Source organism: Podarcis liolepis, assembly GCF_965112155.1.
Source record: "Podarcis liolepis genome assembly, chromosome: 11".
Lineage (NCBI taxonomy): Eukaryota > Metazoa > Chordata > Lepidosauria > Squamata > Lacertidae > Podarcis > Podarcis liolepis.
In genome coordinates, this window is record NC_139565.1 from 12,229,653 (window position 1) to 12,244,458 (window position 14,806).

General features: G+C 45.2%; 2 protein-coding genes and 1 long non-coding RNA gene across 7 annotated transcripts in view; 1 reads left to right on the forward strand and 2 right to left on the reverse strand.

Annotated features, from left to right (window-relative positions):
- The window catches only part of LOC310688492 (uncharacterized protein), a 193,396-nt gene that overhangs the window by 85,128 nt on the left and 93,462 nt on the right, over positions 1-14,806 (reverse strand). The window lies entirely within an intron of this gene.
- Positions 1-14,806, reverse strand: part of SEMA4D (semaphorin 4D) — a 118,348-nt gene that overhangs the window by 65,163 nt on the left and 38,379 nt on the right. Inside the window, exon 1 of one of the 4 annotated variants that reach the window (XM_083464839.1) lies at positions 13,988-14,124. The exons of the other annotated variants lie outside the window; for them this stretch is intronic. The gene's annotated coding sequence lies outside the window, so the exon portion shown is untranslated. Of the gene's footprint in view, positions 1-13,987; positions 14,125-14,806 lie in introns of those variants that run through there. 4 annotated transcript variants of the gene reach the window in all.
- LOC310688506 overlaps positions 1-14,806 on the forward strand; it is a 486,265-nt gene that overhangs the window by 46,955 nt on the left and 424,504 nt on the right. The gene's annotated exons all lie outside the window — the stretch shown is intronic.

Below are 14,806 nucleotides of genomic sequence, written 5' to 3' on the forward strand. Positions count from 1 at the left end.
ATGCCTTGGAAGTCAAACAGCCTAGTTCTTGAATGTTTTGGATCCCGACTGATCGAACCCGAAAGCGACTGTTCCAGTTTTCAAACGTTCTTTTGTAAGACGAACGTCCGATGGGTCTTCTGTGACTTCCGATTGGCTGTAGGAGCTTCCTGCAGCCAATCAGAAGCCACGCTTTGGTTTCCGAACATTTTGGAAGTCGAACAGACTTCGGGAATGGATTTCGTTTGACTTTCAAGGCAAGACTGTACCACAGTTATAATTGACTATAGGAATTGGACGTGATGCTATCTGCAGTTAATTGAAATCAGACGTGAAAGCTTTCAATACCGTCCTCACAGCTGCACCAGAGGATTGTACAGAAGTCTGAGGCTTAGTCATTTAATTCTAAATCGTTTGTGGCTGCATCTGTAACCCAATTTGCAGGCAGCAATGCGGGTGGACGCTTGAAAAGCCACTAGCAGCAGCTCTGCACAACAAACTGTGTGTGTGTGTGTGTGTGTGTGTGTGTGTATCTCCCCAAACAGCACACACAGATCTAACTGTTGAAACTAGTGGCGGCAGCTTTGGCAGGTTTAAAAAGCATAAACCCACTTGGAAAACGGCTTTACAGCTGTCCACGAGGTTCTGCCCCAACACAGTCCATCTGCAAATATAAAATGGACCTGAGTCAGGTTCATTGAACTTAATGGAGCATTGTTTTGCTGACACCCCACCATTGTTCTCAGCTCAAGGGAATAAATCTGTGCACCGCAGTCCACTGATTATATATTAGCGCTGATTATGTTTATTCAGTGCCTTGGAAAAGGAATACACCAAAATAGATATCAAAGCGAACACAGAAACGTTAAAACATTTAATCTTTTTTTAAAAATTGCAGTTTTAAAAGACCTAACACTAGTAAAGATGACAGACGCCAGCAGTCTAGGCATCCAAAGATATCTGGGTGATGATGGGGTCATTTTGTAATAATGGGGTCAGTGGTATAGCCATCCAACACAAGGTCATTTTCCTTTCTCCGAACGTAGAGTTTATTGATTGTAATTAAGCACAGCCTCCTGCAGCAAGAGTAGCTCATGTGGCGTCTGGGTCAAAAGAGTTTATGGAATTCGTTGCATATGCACAGTACAATTCTACCCTTTCAATAGCAGGCACCAAAATATTGCTTTCTATACTGCCCCCACCACACACACACACACACACCCACACACCCCGGTTGCAGGAGCATATAAATTGTGGGATTCTCGACTGGGGTTAAAATAAATATTCTTATTACAGAAAGGTTACGCACCAATGTAGGCACTGCACTTAACTAATTTTAGGGCTGAACAAGACATAGCATAAGCAGTGGTGGCAGGTGAAACAGTTTGGTGTGCCACAATTAGCACCATCTATTGCACACAGTTGCTGAGTGGACACTTAGCCCTGCGCAGGCTGCTGATTTCAGCGGGGCAACTATCCATTCAGCAACCAGGAACTGCTATGTGGTCGGCTGCTGTGCTTCTGCACGGCCACCTCCTGATGCCAAAGGCGAAGAGCGGGAATACACTCTCCTCACTAGAGTGCCACACATCAGCTACTGGCGAGCCACTGAACTGGCTATTTCTGTGAGCAGCATCTCCCACGGGTAGCTAGCTTTGCTGTTCTTTTTACTAGCTATTATCCCCAGGCAGCCACTTTGAAGAATGAGGAGGTGCCACTCTGGCAACCCTTTCCCCAGTCGAAATTGCCCCAAGCTTTTTATGAGCTCTGCAAGGGGGTAAGACAGGTTTCTCCCTCTGTAACGAACCACCTCTGCAAGGGGAAACGGTAAAAGCCACTGTAACTAACTTTGGGGAGGGACAAAAGACTCATTATGCTCTTCCCAAGCACAAACTTTCTCTATCTCCATGGGCTCACTAATTAGTTTAATCCACACAGAAAATCCTGAATGTACATCTCCTGTGTCCCATATGGGTGGGCTCTTAAAGCTTAATCCTGTCATATTTACTTGAAAAAAAATTCCCATATGCGACATTTGCACCTAAGCCATGGTTAGTTACCCAGGGCAGGTTTGGACATTCAAACTATGGCTTGCTTTTCTGCAACAAACCACAATTTGAAACAGTGATTGGTCGCTAGCTTACAAATTTGCTTTAGCTATGATTTGTCGTGGGACACAGGTGGCGCTGTGGGTTAAACCACAGAGCCTAGGGCTTGCTGATCCGAAGGCCGGTAGTTCAAATCCCTGTGACGGGGTGAGCTCCCATTGCTCGGTCCCATCTCCTGCCAACCTAGCAGTTCAAAAGCACGAAGTGGAAGTAGATAAATAGGTACCGCTCCAGCGGGAAGGTAAACGGTGTTTCCATGCACTGCTCTGGTTCGCCAGAAGCGGCTTAGTCATGCTGGCCCCATGACCCGGAAGCTGTATGCCGGCTCCCTCGGCCAGTAAAGCGAGATGAGTGCCGCAACCCCAGAGTGGGCCATGACTGGACCTAATGGTCAGGGGCCCCTTTACCCTTTACCTATGGTTTGTCATTTGAGCATCCTGTCTTAATTTTGGTTTGTTATGTCCCTTCTCAAACCACAAAGGCATGAGGTAAATGCGACTAGAAATCTTCTCCTCCGGCTTTCTTCCCCAACTTTTGCTGGTGCTTTTCCAGAAGCAGTCCTCTCTTCTCCTTCTGCCTAGCGATAAACTACTTTCTCCACTTCTTCCTGACCAGGTCACATCACACCAACCCACCCAGCTTTGTGGCTGCTTTGTGAAAGAAAATTTTAAAGGGACATCTTTTTAATTAACTTACATCTATTCAGTACTGCATGCTGAAAGCGCAGAATGTATAGGTTACCACTCCAGAGTAGTGTGCTGCATAGCAAAACAATGGGGATTTTATGTGGGGTGTTATGTAGGTCATGACCTGTTCTTGCTTACTAGGCGGTCTCTGGGGAATAATTTGGTAAAACTGGTTTTTCTGGAGGCTTGGAGCTAATTGGTGATGGATATCCCTCAAGGCTGGTGAGGGATGTTTTGAGAGTCCATGGGGGAAAGTATGATTATTAGGCCTGGGTGATATATCAATATATCACACAGGACCGCTATGAGAAGCAGACTGCAATGTCATTTTCACTCGGCAGTAAGGTAAAGGTAAAAGAATCCTGGTTAGTTAAGTAACTATGGGGTTGCGGGGCTCATCTCGCTTTTCAGGCAAAGTAGACAGCTTTCCAGGTCATGTGGCCAGCAGGACCAAACTGCTTCTGGTGCAACGGGACACCATGATGGAAGCCAGAGTGCATGGAAATGCTGTTTACCTTTCCACCGTGGAGGTACCTATTTATCTAGTTGCCCTGGTGTGCTTTTGAACTGCTAGGTTGGCAGGAGCTGGGACAGAGCAACAGGAGCTCACTCCATTGCGGGGATTCGAACTGCCAATCTTCTGATTGGGAAGCCCAAGAGGTTCAGTGGTTTAGACCACAGCACCACCTGTGTCCTCAATAAACAAGCACACAATCACTGATAGGTCCACCCACCATTGTGAGGCTCAAAGCAATGAAGATGATGCCTCCCCAGCTGTTGCCATTGGCTGTGGGTTTCTTGTGATGTCACAAAAGCACTTGGCAACTGAGTGGCTATATAGGCCGGCCAAGGGGAAAGCCCTTTTTTATTTCCAGCAGGACACACCTGGCAATGGATGTGACATTCAGCACTGCCCAGATTTCTTCCACTTGGAGGAGGCAAAGTGGTGAATGGAAGGAAGCAATCCTCTGGCAGTGGGATGCTAGGGAGTGATAATAAGGCAGGTTTGCTTGCTTGAAGGCTGCTGGTATCTGTGATTAGAAGCTGGTGGACATCTCATGGTGGACCTAAGAGAAGCTGGCAGATGTTGGTAAAAACATTATCTGGAGAGCTCATCTCAGACTGCAGCAAACAGATGACGGGTAAAGGTAAAGGTAAAGGACCCCTGGGCGGTTAAGTCCAGCCAAAGGCGACTGTGGGGTTGCAGTGCTCATCTTGCTTCAGGCTGAGGGAGTGTTTGTCCACAGACAACTTTCCGGGTCATGTGGTCAGCATCACTAACCCACTTCTGGCGCAACAGGACACCGTGACGGAAACCAGAGCACACAGAAATGCGATTTATATTCCCACCGCAGTGGTACCTATTTATCTACATACACTGGCATGCTTTCGAACTGCTAGGTTGGCAGGAGCTGGGACAGAGCCACAGGAGCTCACCCCGTCACAGGGATTCGAACCGCTGACCTTCTGATTAGCAAGCCCAAGAGGCTCAGTGGTTTAAACCACAGCACCACCTGTGTCCCCTTAGGAGTGCATTTAAATGGTCCTTGCTCTTCCTTGCGAATTTGGCATCATGGCTTTGCCTGCCTTGCACCTGAAGTCGAGTTTGAAATTAGCCAGGCACCAGGCCCATTTTGCACCTGGCCTTCACCCACTTGTGACCAAGTGAGGATGCCTGGGCGCCAGGATGGGACCTGACATCTCCACCATCTGGGGATCAGTGGATCTCAACAGTTTTCACACACTAATACACCATTCTGTAGAATTCTATCCATTATATTTTATCTGCACAATCGTAATGGATTTCTGGACCCATAATGCTTTTTCTGTGCAGCTTGAGCAGGAGCAGTCACCATTAAGAAAAAGAGGACTAGGCCAAAATATATGGGAATTGTCCCTGAATCAAGTGGCCTTTCTTCTTTAAGGTTTTCAAAACCCTTAACCTAGCTCGTGGTTGTCATCTGAACTACCCAGATGTTTAGCTGACAATCAATCACAGTCAGTCCATCATTTGAAAAATAAGACTTTAAAGCCATCTTACCCAAAAATGGCAACTAGACATTCCATTTTGGTGACTACAACCTTGGTTTAAGGAGCCATTTGGCTCCTTATATACCTGCATTTCTTATATACCTGCATTTATAACACTGAGAAGGACAGGGCATGGTTTGGACTTTTCCATGCAAAGAGCGAAACTGGAAGGTCTGGGAGGTGTAAGCAGCCCCTCACGGGCCCAAGGTTCCCCATCAACAATAAACTCAGTAGCCATCAACCTTTTCAGAATTGGGATCCTATCTTTAACTCGAACATGCACTTTAGGACCCACTCCTGAATGATTTGTTACTATACATTTGTATGGTGGTAGCACTGCTAAACAGTGAGGCCAGCCGCACAGCTGAAAACCATTGATCTGACGTGCCATCAACTCCTGCTTCCTTGGAGGTGGAGAAGACAATACAAAAGTCACTTCCTCCCAATCATTTCATCCTCTCCATGGAAGGAATGTTCCTGAGTGAATCGTCTGCAGCACAGTAAACACCGCCAGATCAGTAATTGAAGTTTAACGGCAATGCACATAATAGAAGCAAGGGAAAGGAGTAAGTATATTCACGGTGCTCTTGTTGGCACTTGCAATCAGCAAATGCACAGAACTGCAAGCAGTACGTTCCAACACACAACACACAGCTCCCAGGCTTTTCAGCAGAAATTCGAAACAATTGGGAAAACAGAGAAGCTGTTCCCTGGCAAATTATCCAGGGATAAGGAGCCAAAAATAAATCTGTCAGAATGCATTATCTCCTTTCACACTGCACAACCCATGTGCATCGGTGCAATGGAAGAAAGAGGCTCCACTCTTCCCAATTTTGCATTCTAAGCCACAAGTCACTCACGGTCATCACTCTTCTTCTCTGCATGCTGCCCTCGTTCTCTTCCTCTCAATACACCAACTTTTTTTTTAAAAAAAACAACTGTTGTATGGGCAGACACACATGCACAAGTATGCTTGGCACTGGTCGGTTTTCACCACAGAGCCAAGACAAAACTGGAGTGACGCACACCCCTGAGCTTCTTGGTTTATTTATTTGGCACATTACACAAAGGTTTCAGAGCAACTTACAGTGTAATTAAAAGCATAAGCAGGTAAAAAATACATTATAATATCAGCACACTCACACAATCACACATACAATTTATAAATAACAGTCACAGGAAAAGCCAGCTGTTTGTAAAGCATGGAATGGGATGCTCTGCTATATCTGGCTGGAGTTGTTCACCCTTCGCACAGTGGCGCTCAATCTATGACCAGCCTACAACACTGGAATCCCACTAAAGTTGTGCATCTTTCACATTTGTTTGTGGATGGGTGCTAGAGTCACATTTCAAATTTCAGAAACGAAAGTCGTGAAATGTTTCTGCTGGGCATGCCTCGCTTTCTATTCCTGTTTTCTAGCAGCCTTCAAGAGAAATGAGAGAATGAAGAGCAAGACATAGCGTTGCTTGGCTAAAGAAGCTACAAAGATAGCTTTCGCTTTTCCTTCTCCGGACACATGAACTAAAGCTATAAATAAATAAATACGGAGGAGGAAGATGGCAAAGGTTCTTAAGGTCAGGTTGTCCGAAGAGCCTGCTTCCTGTAAGCAGCAAAACATTAAGGATATTGATTTTGTTTAATTAAAGCAAATTAACAGTTAAGTGATAGCGAAAGTTAATTGCTCCTTAAAAGCCATTCATGTTTCTCTTGATTTAAATGAAAGCAGCCTTTGTATGAACAAGGAAGATTAATTTTCCACCCTTGACAAAAGCAATAAGAGAAAGGCAGAACAGAAATTCAATTCATTCCATCTTTTTTGGGTACATTAATAATTTCCTTTGACATTTCCTGTTGCCGCTTTTCCACATGTACTTGTATTTTCAGAATTATATAGATGTCTCCCCCCATTAAAAAATCCTCTATTATCCAAACAAAATACAACAGCACTTTCAAGAAGATAAACCTGCCCTACACACACCTTGAAAGGTAAGGGGAATCTGCTTCAGGAAAGGAACCTTAAATTCTTCCTATTTTTCTTGAGGGGAAGCATGCAAGTTGATTCCTAAAGGGAGTCAGCCATCTTACTCCACCACAACACTGCTCTTCCTAAGCAGACTTGAAGCCCACTGATACACCATTTGAAGGAGCACAAACTAATTCAGGAGGAACTGTAGTGCTGTGCAGTTTGAATTCCAGTTCTATACACTGTATAGAAGACGAGGAACATCAGCAAAACATGCCCTGTTTAGATGTTTGAATGCTAAATAATTCAATCCTATACTCACTTAATCTGGGAATAAACAATACAAAAGATGATTGCTTCTGTACAAGGGTATGGTTAATAAATGGGGTCTATAATGATCCCTGAAGTTCTTTTTTCTGTAAATTCAAAACCTCCTGGAAGTACAGAAGTGAAAGTTGGGGGGGGAGCAACATTTTACCCCCCCACCCCACTATTTTTAATTGGGAAAGAGACTGGAATTTTTTAATTTAAGAAACGTATGCCATACTTTTCTTCTTTGGAATGGTGAGTTGAAGTACAGTTGTAAAATATACTGCCGCAGACAAATTACACTGCTGCAGAACTCCTAGCTAAAAACATTAGAGGCACTAATGTCAATATTGATAATACTGAAGCTACAGTTATCTGGATTACTGAACAGGCAACACCAGTGGGATCCAATTAGGAGCCTGCTAAGCACATCGCTCCCACAGAATAGTGGCAAGGACCTTGTACAATACAAGCTCAGGGCCTCTGCTTCTCATTTGCTTCCTATCCATACATCTGCTCAAATTGAATGCTTTAAAATACACACAGCTACGGAACACAATTTAAGAGCTGAGCATCTTCTTTTCATTCATTGAAACCTTCCATTTCCATTTATGATCAAACCATGTTGTTGTTTAGTCGTTTAGTTGTGTCCGACTCTTCGTGACCCCCTGGGCCAGAGCACGCCAGGCACTCCTGTCTTCCACTGCCTCCCGCAGTTTGGCCAGACTCATGTTTGTAGCTTCAAGAACACTATCCAACCATCTCGTCATCCGTCGTCCCCTTCTCCTTGTGCCCTCCATCTTTCCCAACATCAGGGTCTTTTCCAGGGAGTCTTCTCTTCTCATGATGTGGCCAAACTATTGTAAACTGGGTTGAATCTCTATCTACAAAGCAGGGGTGTTTGCCTGTTCCATATCCTGGCTTCTACTTCAGAAATCAAACCACAGTTTCTGTCCAGATGTCAAGAGGAAACTGGGCTTGAAGAAAGCCTGGAAATTTCCTAAGAACCTCCAGAGCATGTCTGTTCCTGTTTTGCAACACAGTGGTATCTCGGTTTACAAACTTAATCCGTTCTGGAAGTCTGTTCTTAAACTGAGGTGCGCGTTCCCTAATGAGGCCTCCCACCGCCGGTGCCCTTCCACCATTCATATTCCCTTCTTAGAATGAGGTAAAGTTCACAAACCGGGACACTACTTCTGGTTTTGCGGAGTTCGTAAACCAAATAGTTCGTGAACAGGGCTGTTCTTAAACTGAGTATGTCCATGTAGTGGTTCAAGGGGTTGCTCGTGCGTAAGCCGGTGCCCACACCTGGCTGGGTTGCCTAAGTGAACCCTTTCTGTCCGGACAGCCACTCACCCGTGGCTGTCTCAATCGCTGGCAGAATCCGTCAGTGGGCGTTTCTTAAACTTCTTCCAGCATAGAAGTTCTTTCACGCCCAGTCTCCTCCTACTTTCCCTGCGCGGAAGCCTTCTGCGCAAAGAAGGCGTAGGCAGCGGAGGACACTTCCTCCCCCCACTGGTCCCAGGCAAGGAGTCATGTGACTCCCTCTCAGATACCCCCATCTGCCCCCCTTCTCCACTGGAGCTGAGCAGATTCCCTTCCCCAGAAGATGGGCTGCCTCTCCCAATCCCGGGACGCTCTCTGGGATCCCTCTGCAGCTCTCTCTCTCCCTCCGGCACTAATGGCAGTTCCCTGACAGTCCAAATATAAAATTGGGTGTTCGTGTGTGTATCTGAGAATCCGAATATAGGGAGGGTAAATGAAAGTAGGAACCATAGCGTTCCTTGCTTGTTGCTGTTGTATAGTCGTATGCCTGCAGTGGGAAAGGTAAGATGTTTTGCACATTGGAGAGAGACTCAGACCAGCAATCGCCCAGGTGTGTTTGTCATTGCATTAACAGAGTGTATCACAGGGCTCCTCTGGCTGTGTCTACGTTAGGAATACTTCCTTACAAGTCATTATCATTGGTCCATCCAGTTCAGTATTGTCTACTCTGACTGGTAGCAGCTCTCCAGGGTTTCAGGCAACATGCTCTCTTGAGTGTTGGGGGCATGGCAATGTAACCAACACACAAATCCCTCAGCCCGTGCAGGTTGACTCCCTTTGTGGTAGCAGGGCATGAAGATGTCCTTTTCTACACAAAATAAGTAAACTATATCATACTTATACAGTTCATCATACTGATTTATGATACATTTATTTCTGTGGGTCTGCTCCAAGCATGAGTTGAGCTGGATGCAAATAATAATAATAATAATAATAATAATAATAATAATAATAATAATAATAATAATAATAGATTATTCATACCCCACCCATCTGGCTGAGTTTCCCCAACCACTCTGGGCAGCTTCCAATCAAGTGTTAAAACAATACAATCAAGTGTTAAAAACAATACAATCAAGTGTTAAAAACAATACAATCAAGTGTTAAAAACAATACAGCATTAAATATTAAAAACTTCCCTAAACAGGGCTGCCTTACCTTCTTGTAAGAATACTTGAGCAAAATCAAGAACGAACGTGCAAGTCTACACTGTCTTGGTGGTGGTTACAGTTATTTTTTTAGGACAGGGGTGGGAAACCTTTCTGGTCTGGGTGGGGCATAATGTTAGCTCCCCCACCTCTCACAGGAGAAATGTGACAGATGGATAGGCCTTTTTTGCCCTCAGGTGTCTTCAGAAACCTCTTTCAAAGCACTAACTTGCCCAGCGCTTTGAAAGGGGCTTGTGAAGACCCAACCATCAGCTGGCCGTCATTGTATGGTCTCAAGCATTGGGTATGTGGGGTGTGGTTTGGGCAAAATGAGGAGGCCTGGCAGCCCATGGGCCAGAGGTTCCCCACCCTGGTTTAGAGTACAGTGGTACCTCAGGTTACATGCGCTTCAGGTTACATACGCTTCAGGTTACAGACTCCGCTAACCCAGAAATAGTGCTTCAGGTTAAGAACTTTGCTTCAGGATGAGAACAGAAATCGTGCTCTGGCGGCGCGGCAGCAGCGGAAGGCCCCATTAGCTAAAGAGGTGCTTCAGGTTAAGAACAGTTTCAGGTTAAGTACAGACCTCCGGAACAAATTAAGTACTTAACCTGAGGTACCACTGTATTATTCCTGAGACTCAAAACTACCAACAAATTTCCTTTTTGTCCCTGTCCAAATGCTAGCTCTGAGAAGTTCCTAGTAGTTCTGTATGGGGTGGATTTCATTCCGGGGGGGGGGGGGGATCTGCTTGGCACAGAATCAAATACAAATTATCGGCCTCTGATGAGCTGCCACAAAACTGCAAGTTTGAACACTTTGAGCATGCAATCTGATTTCTGCAAGTCTCAACATTATTCGTCTTTCAGACCTGGTTTTATCACACAGGTCACACACAGCACTTCAAAGTTCAAAATGTTGCACCATCACATATTCAGCCTTAAGAGCGTTAATTCCCCCCCCCCCTTCCAGGCATTTCTCACTGCATATAGTCAAGCCTCATCATGTCCAAAAACAGCCTCTCCCCACAAAATAGGATGGAAACAATGTTCTAGCAATGCCCTTTGCACTACACTGCAATTCAGAGTGTTTAACCCACTGATGCTTGTCTGGTCTTATGTACGTCAGAAATCCAAACCAAAAATAACTATTTGAGGGCTACCCCACTTATTTTCCAAGTGACCAGAACATGATAGCAAGGCACATTCAAAAGATTCTTTGAATCTACTATCACACCTCTTAAAACAAAAATATAGCCAAGGAGTTAAGACTACTCAGATGGTTGTACAGTAAGAAAAGAATGAGTGTGTAACACAACCAAAGATTCCTGTGGCACGTTAAAGGCTAACACATTTATTATGGCACAACCCTTGCAAGGAACAGTCGGAGTGGCTTTCGATTTGACAAAGATGCTTGTATGTGACAAGAGTTCACGCCACAACGGACACATGATTGCCACCTTAAATGCATTTTTCTACTGCGACACAACCACTGGAATCTGGTGTGTAAAATGGGAGGTTGTGTCATCAGAAGTCATGGGAGGGATTCGCCTAACGCAGGGGTCAGCAAACTTTTTCAGCAGGGGGCCGGTCCACTCTCCCTCAAACCTTGGGGGCGGACGGGCGGACTATATTTTGAAAGAAAGAAAAATGAATGAATTCCTATGCCCCACAAATAACCCAGAGATGCATTTTAAATGAAAGCACACATTCTACTCATGTAAAAACACGCTGATTCCTGGACCGTCTGCGGGCCGGATTGAGAAGGCGATTGGGCCGGATCCAGTCCCTGGGCCTTAGGTTGCCTACCCATGGCCTAACAAGTCCAGTTGGCAAAACCCTCAACAAGGTCTTCTGTGTGCACAATGGGGCTTTCTCTCCTCCTATCTTCATGATGCCCCTGAAATGGGGGGCAGTGGTTCTGCGAGAACCCTCAGAACAGGAGAGAGGGGCTGTTTCATCTGGCAAACCAAAATGCTTGTTCCAATTTAACCATCAACTTAGCTTGGCACTGAATTCCTCCCCGTATCTTTCCAGGTGTGTCCCAGGCAGGTAATGAGTGGACACGGGAAAAGGCATTTCACTGAGACCATGATCTACCTAGCTCAGCACCGACAATACTGAATGGCAGCGACTCTCCGAAATTTCAGGCAGGATTCTCTCCCAAGCTCTACCTAGAGATGCCAGGAATTGAACCTTGTGATTCAACACTCAAGCATCATTGCCCCAATGAAACAGTTCTTAAGCACGACCATGCCAATACCCAATTCTGATGCAATGCCTGTTTGACCCTTTACCGGTGTAAATTTGCAAAGTGGGGCAGTGCAGATGATTCATCGTCTCAGTCAGGAAACCTGACAGGCAGAAACAGCACATAGTTTCTTACTGGCATGTCGGGTGGACCGACTAACTCCAGGTGTTTTAAGCTCAGGCTGGCAGTCAGAATAGCGAAGTGTGACTCATTCAGAAATAGTGTTTACTAATCACCTAAACACTGCAGACGTCTGCATGGATATCTGAAAATGCTTATCCTCCTAGATAAATTAGGCATGTACAGTGGTACCTTGGAAGTCGAACAGAATCCGTTCCGGAAGTCCGTTCGACTTCCAAAACATTTGGAAACCAAGGTGCAGCTTCCGACTGGCTGCAGGAATCTCCTGCAGCCAATAAGAAGCCATGGAAGTCGCATCGGATGTTCGGGTTCCAAAGAACGTTTGAAAACCGGAACAATCACTTCCAGTTTTCAATCGCTTGGGAGCCGAAACGTTCAACTCCCAAGGTGTTTGAAAACCAAGGTACAATTGTACTGCTAATAAAAGACTGAGGAAGGCCAAAAGGTTGTGAAATATTAAAGCCTCCCACTTTGAACTACTGCATTTGGAAGCCCACAATGGAGATGAAATGATGATTTTTCAAAATGCCTCAAGACCTGCTTGCATTAAAGGTAAAGGTAAAGGTACCCCTGCCCGTACGGGCCAGTCTTGCCAGACTCTAGGGTTGTGCGCTCATCTCACTCTAGAGGCCGGGAGCCAGCGCTGTCCGCAGACACTTCCGGGTCACGTGGCCAGCGTGACAAGCCGTTTACCTTCCCACTAGTAAGCGGTCCCTATTTATCTACTTGCACCCGGGGGCGCTTTCGAACTGCTAGGTTGGCAGGCGCTGGGACTGAACGATGGGAGCTCACCCCGCCGCGGGGATTCGAACCACCGACCTGACGATTGGCAAGTCCTAGGCGCCGAGGCTTTTACCCACAGCGCCACCCGCGTCCCTATCTGCTTGCATTAACGTACTGTATATTTCCCAGCACCATTTGTGCAAAGATTATAGACTTTTAAAGAAACTGGGTCGTAATCCTTTGGGGTTATAGCTGAGGAATTATTTTCTATCTATTCTTAGGGGAGAAAGGTGAGGGGAATCCCCCCCCACCTTTCATTTCAACAGTATTTCCCACAAGACAAGGCTAATGCATAACAAAATGTATCAGGACTCACCCCCCCCCAACTCTGACAACACTTGCATGTTCCTCTGACAGAAGGGGGGGGGGGAATCTGAATAAGCAATTTGACCTGAGCAATTAAGCTCATTTCTTTTGTGAAACTTATAATGAAATGGATGGAATTTCCTTTTCAATACAGCTGCCTGTTCTAGTAATTGTCAAGGTAAATTGCACAGAAATACCTAATTTATTCACAAAAAGCCGCTGTGAAAGGGGATACTTTAGAGTATAAATGTCTCCTGGGGTTCACCACTTAAGATTTAAAATGCCGAAGTATTTCTTGTTCATGAGACGTAACACCACAGGGCATTTTTATGGTAACTGGGAAAGGAAACATCCCAACTCTGTAATTTATCAGCAATAGTTTTGCCTGTACATAGGAATTTGTGGCCATCTCACTTATGAAATGAGGTTTGTAGCATCTAATTATTAGTTATAAATATTAATAAGGTTTTTTAAAAAGGAATTTCCATTTCTGAAAGCCAAGTCTTTATAAAATATCCTTTGGTCTATTTGTGTGCTTCAAAATTTGACTAAAAATTATGCTAAACTGCTCCAATCTCGATGTTTTAACTGTTTAAAGACTGGTTATACAAAAGGAGAAAAAAAGGGATTTTAAAAATGGTCGAGTGAGGGCTTTTTGAATCCAAATGAAAGAGTGGCTTATTTCCCAGCAATTTTAGATTTGTGAATCAAATCCGTTTTACACATACCTTGCAAAGATTGTGCCAAAATGTCCAACGTGGCAATGACAAGCTTTGCACATAGTCAGGATGTTTTGTGCAAAGGATTCCACGGGACTAATTTATTTCTTAAGACAGAAAGGAGCCCTGCAATGGTTTGTGTGTCACGAGCAAGTAGTATTAGCATACAGGAGAGCTCTCGGGGTCTCAGAAGAGGAAGCAGTGGCTAGGAAAAAGCAAGCTAAATAATGCAAAAACCTTTAGCGAGAGAGAGAACGTGTCGGGCCTTGGCAAAGCTCCAAGACGATGCACAACTGGAAGTCCAGTTCTAGTGCCAAGTCGCAAACGGACATGAGACAGGTGAGGTTCTTCGAAGGCAGGCAGGTGAGGTGGTTAAGGGCTGGAGAAAATAAAAGGAACATTGGAAGCTGCCTTGTCAGATCAATGGTCCATCTTTCTCTGCTCTGTTTACAATGCCTGGAAGCAGCTCTCTGGCATTCAGACAGGGGTCCTTCCCAGTCCTACAGGGAGATTCCAGGAACGGACTCTGGAAGTGCCTGCATGCTCTACCACTGAACTACAGAAGGCAAGATCACCTGCTGCAGGGTGAGGCCAGGTCTGTGTGGCTACGGTTCGAGACAAGGTGCTCTGCACGGCGAACGGGATGCTAACCGTCATACAAGCTCCGGCCTGTCTCAACCAACTTCTGAGATCAATATTCAGGTTGCTGTGTGTGTCGGCTATATTCAGATTGCTGTGGCTGCCTAGAAGATGCCCTTGCTCTACAGAGGTGTAATCTGCAAGGTTTGTGGAGCAAAAATTAGCACAGAAAATAAGGGAATATAGGAAGTGTCCTCATACCAAGTCAGAACAATGGTCCATCTACCTCAGTACAGTGGTACCTTGGTTTGCAACTGTTTTGGATTACAACGTCAAACCCTGAAGTGTATGTCCCTTTTTTTGGATTACAACCATTTTATTTTATTTTTGGAGGCCCCATTGGTGAAAGCGCGCCTTGGGTTACAACCTGTTTTGGTTTACAACCGGACCTCCAGAACTGATTATGGTTGTAAACCA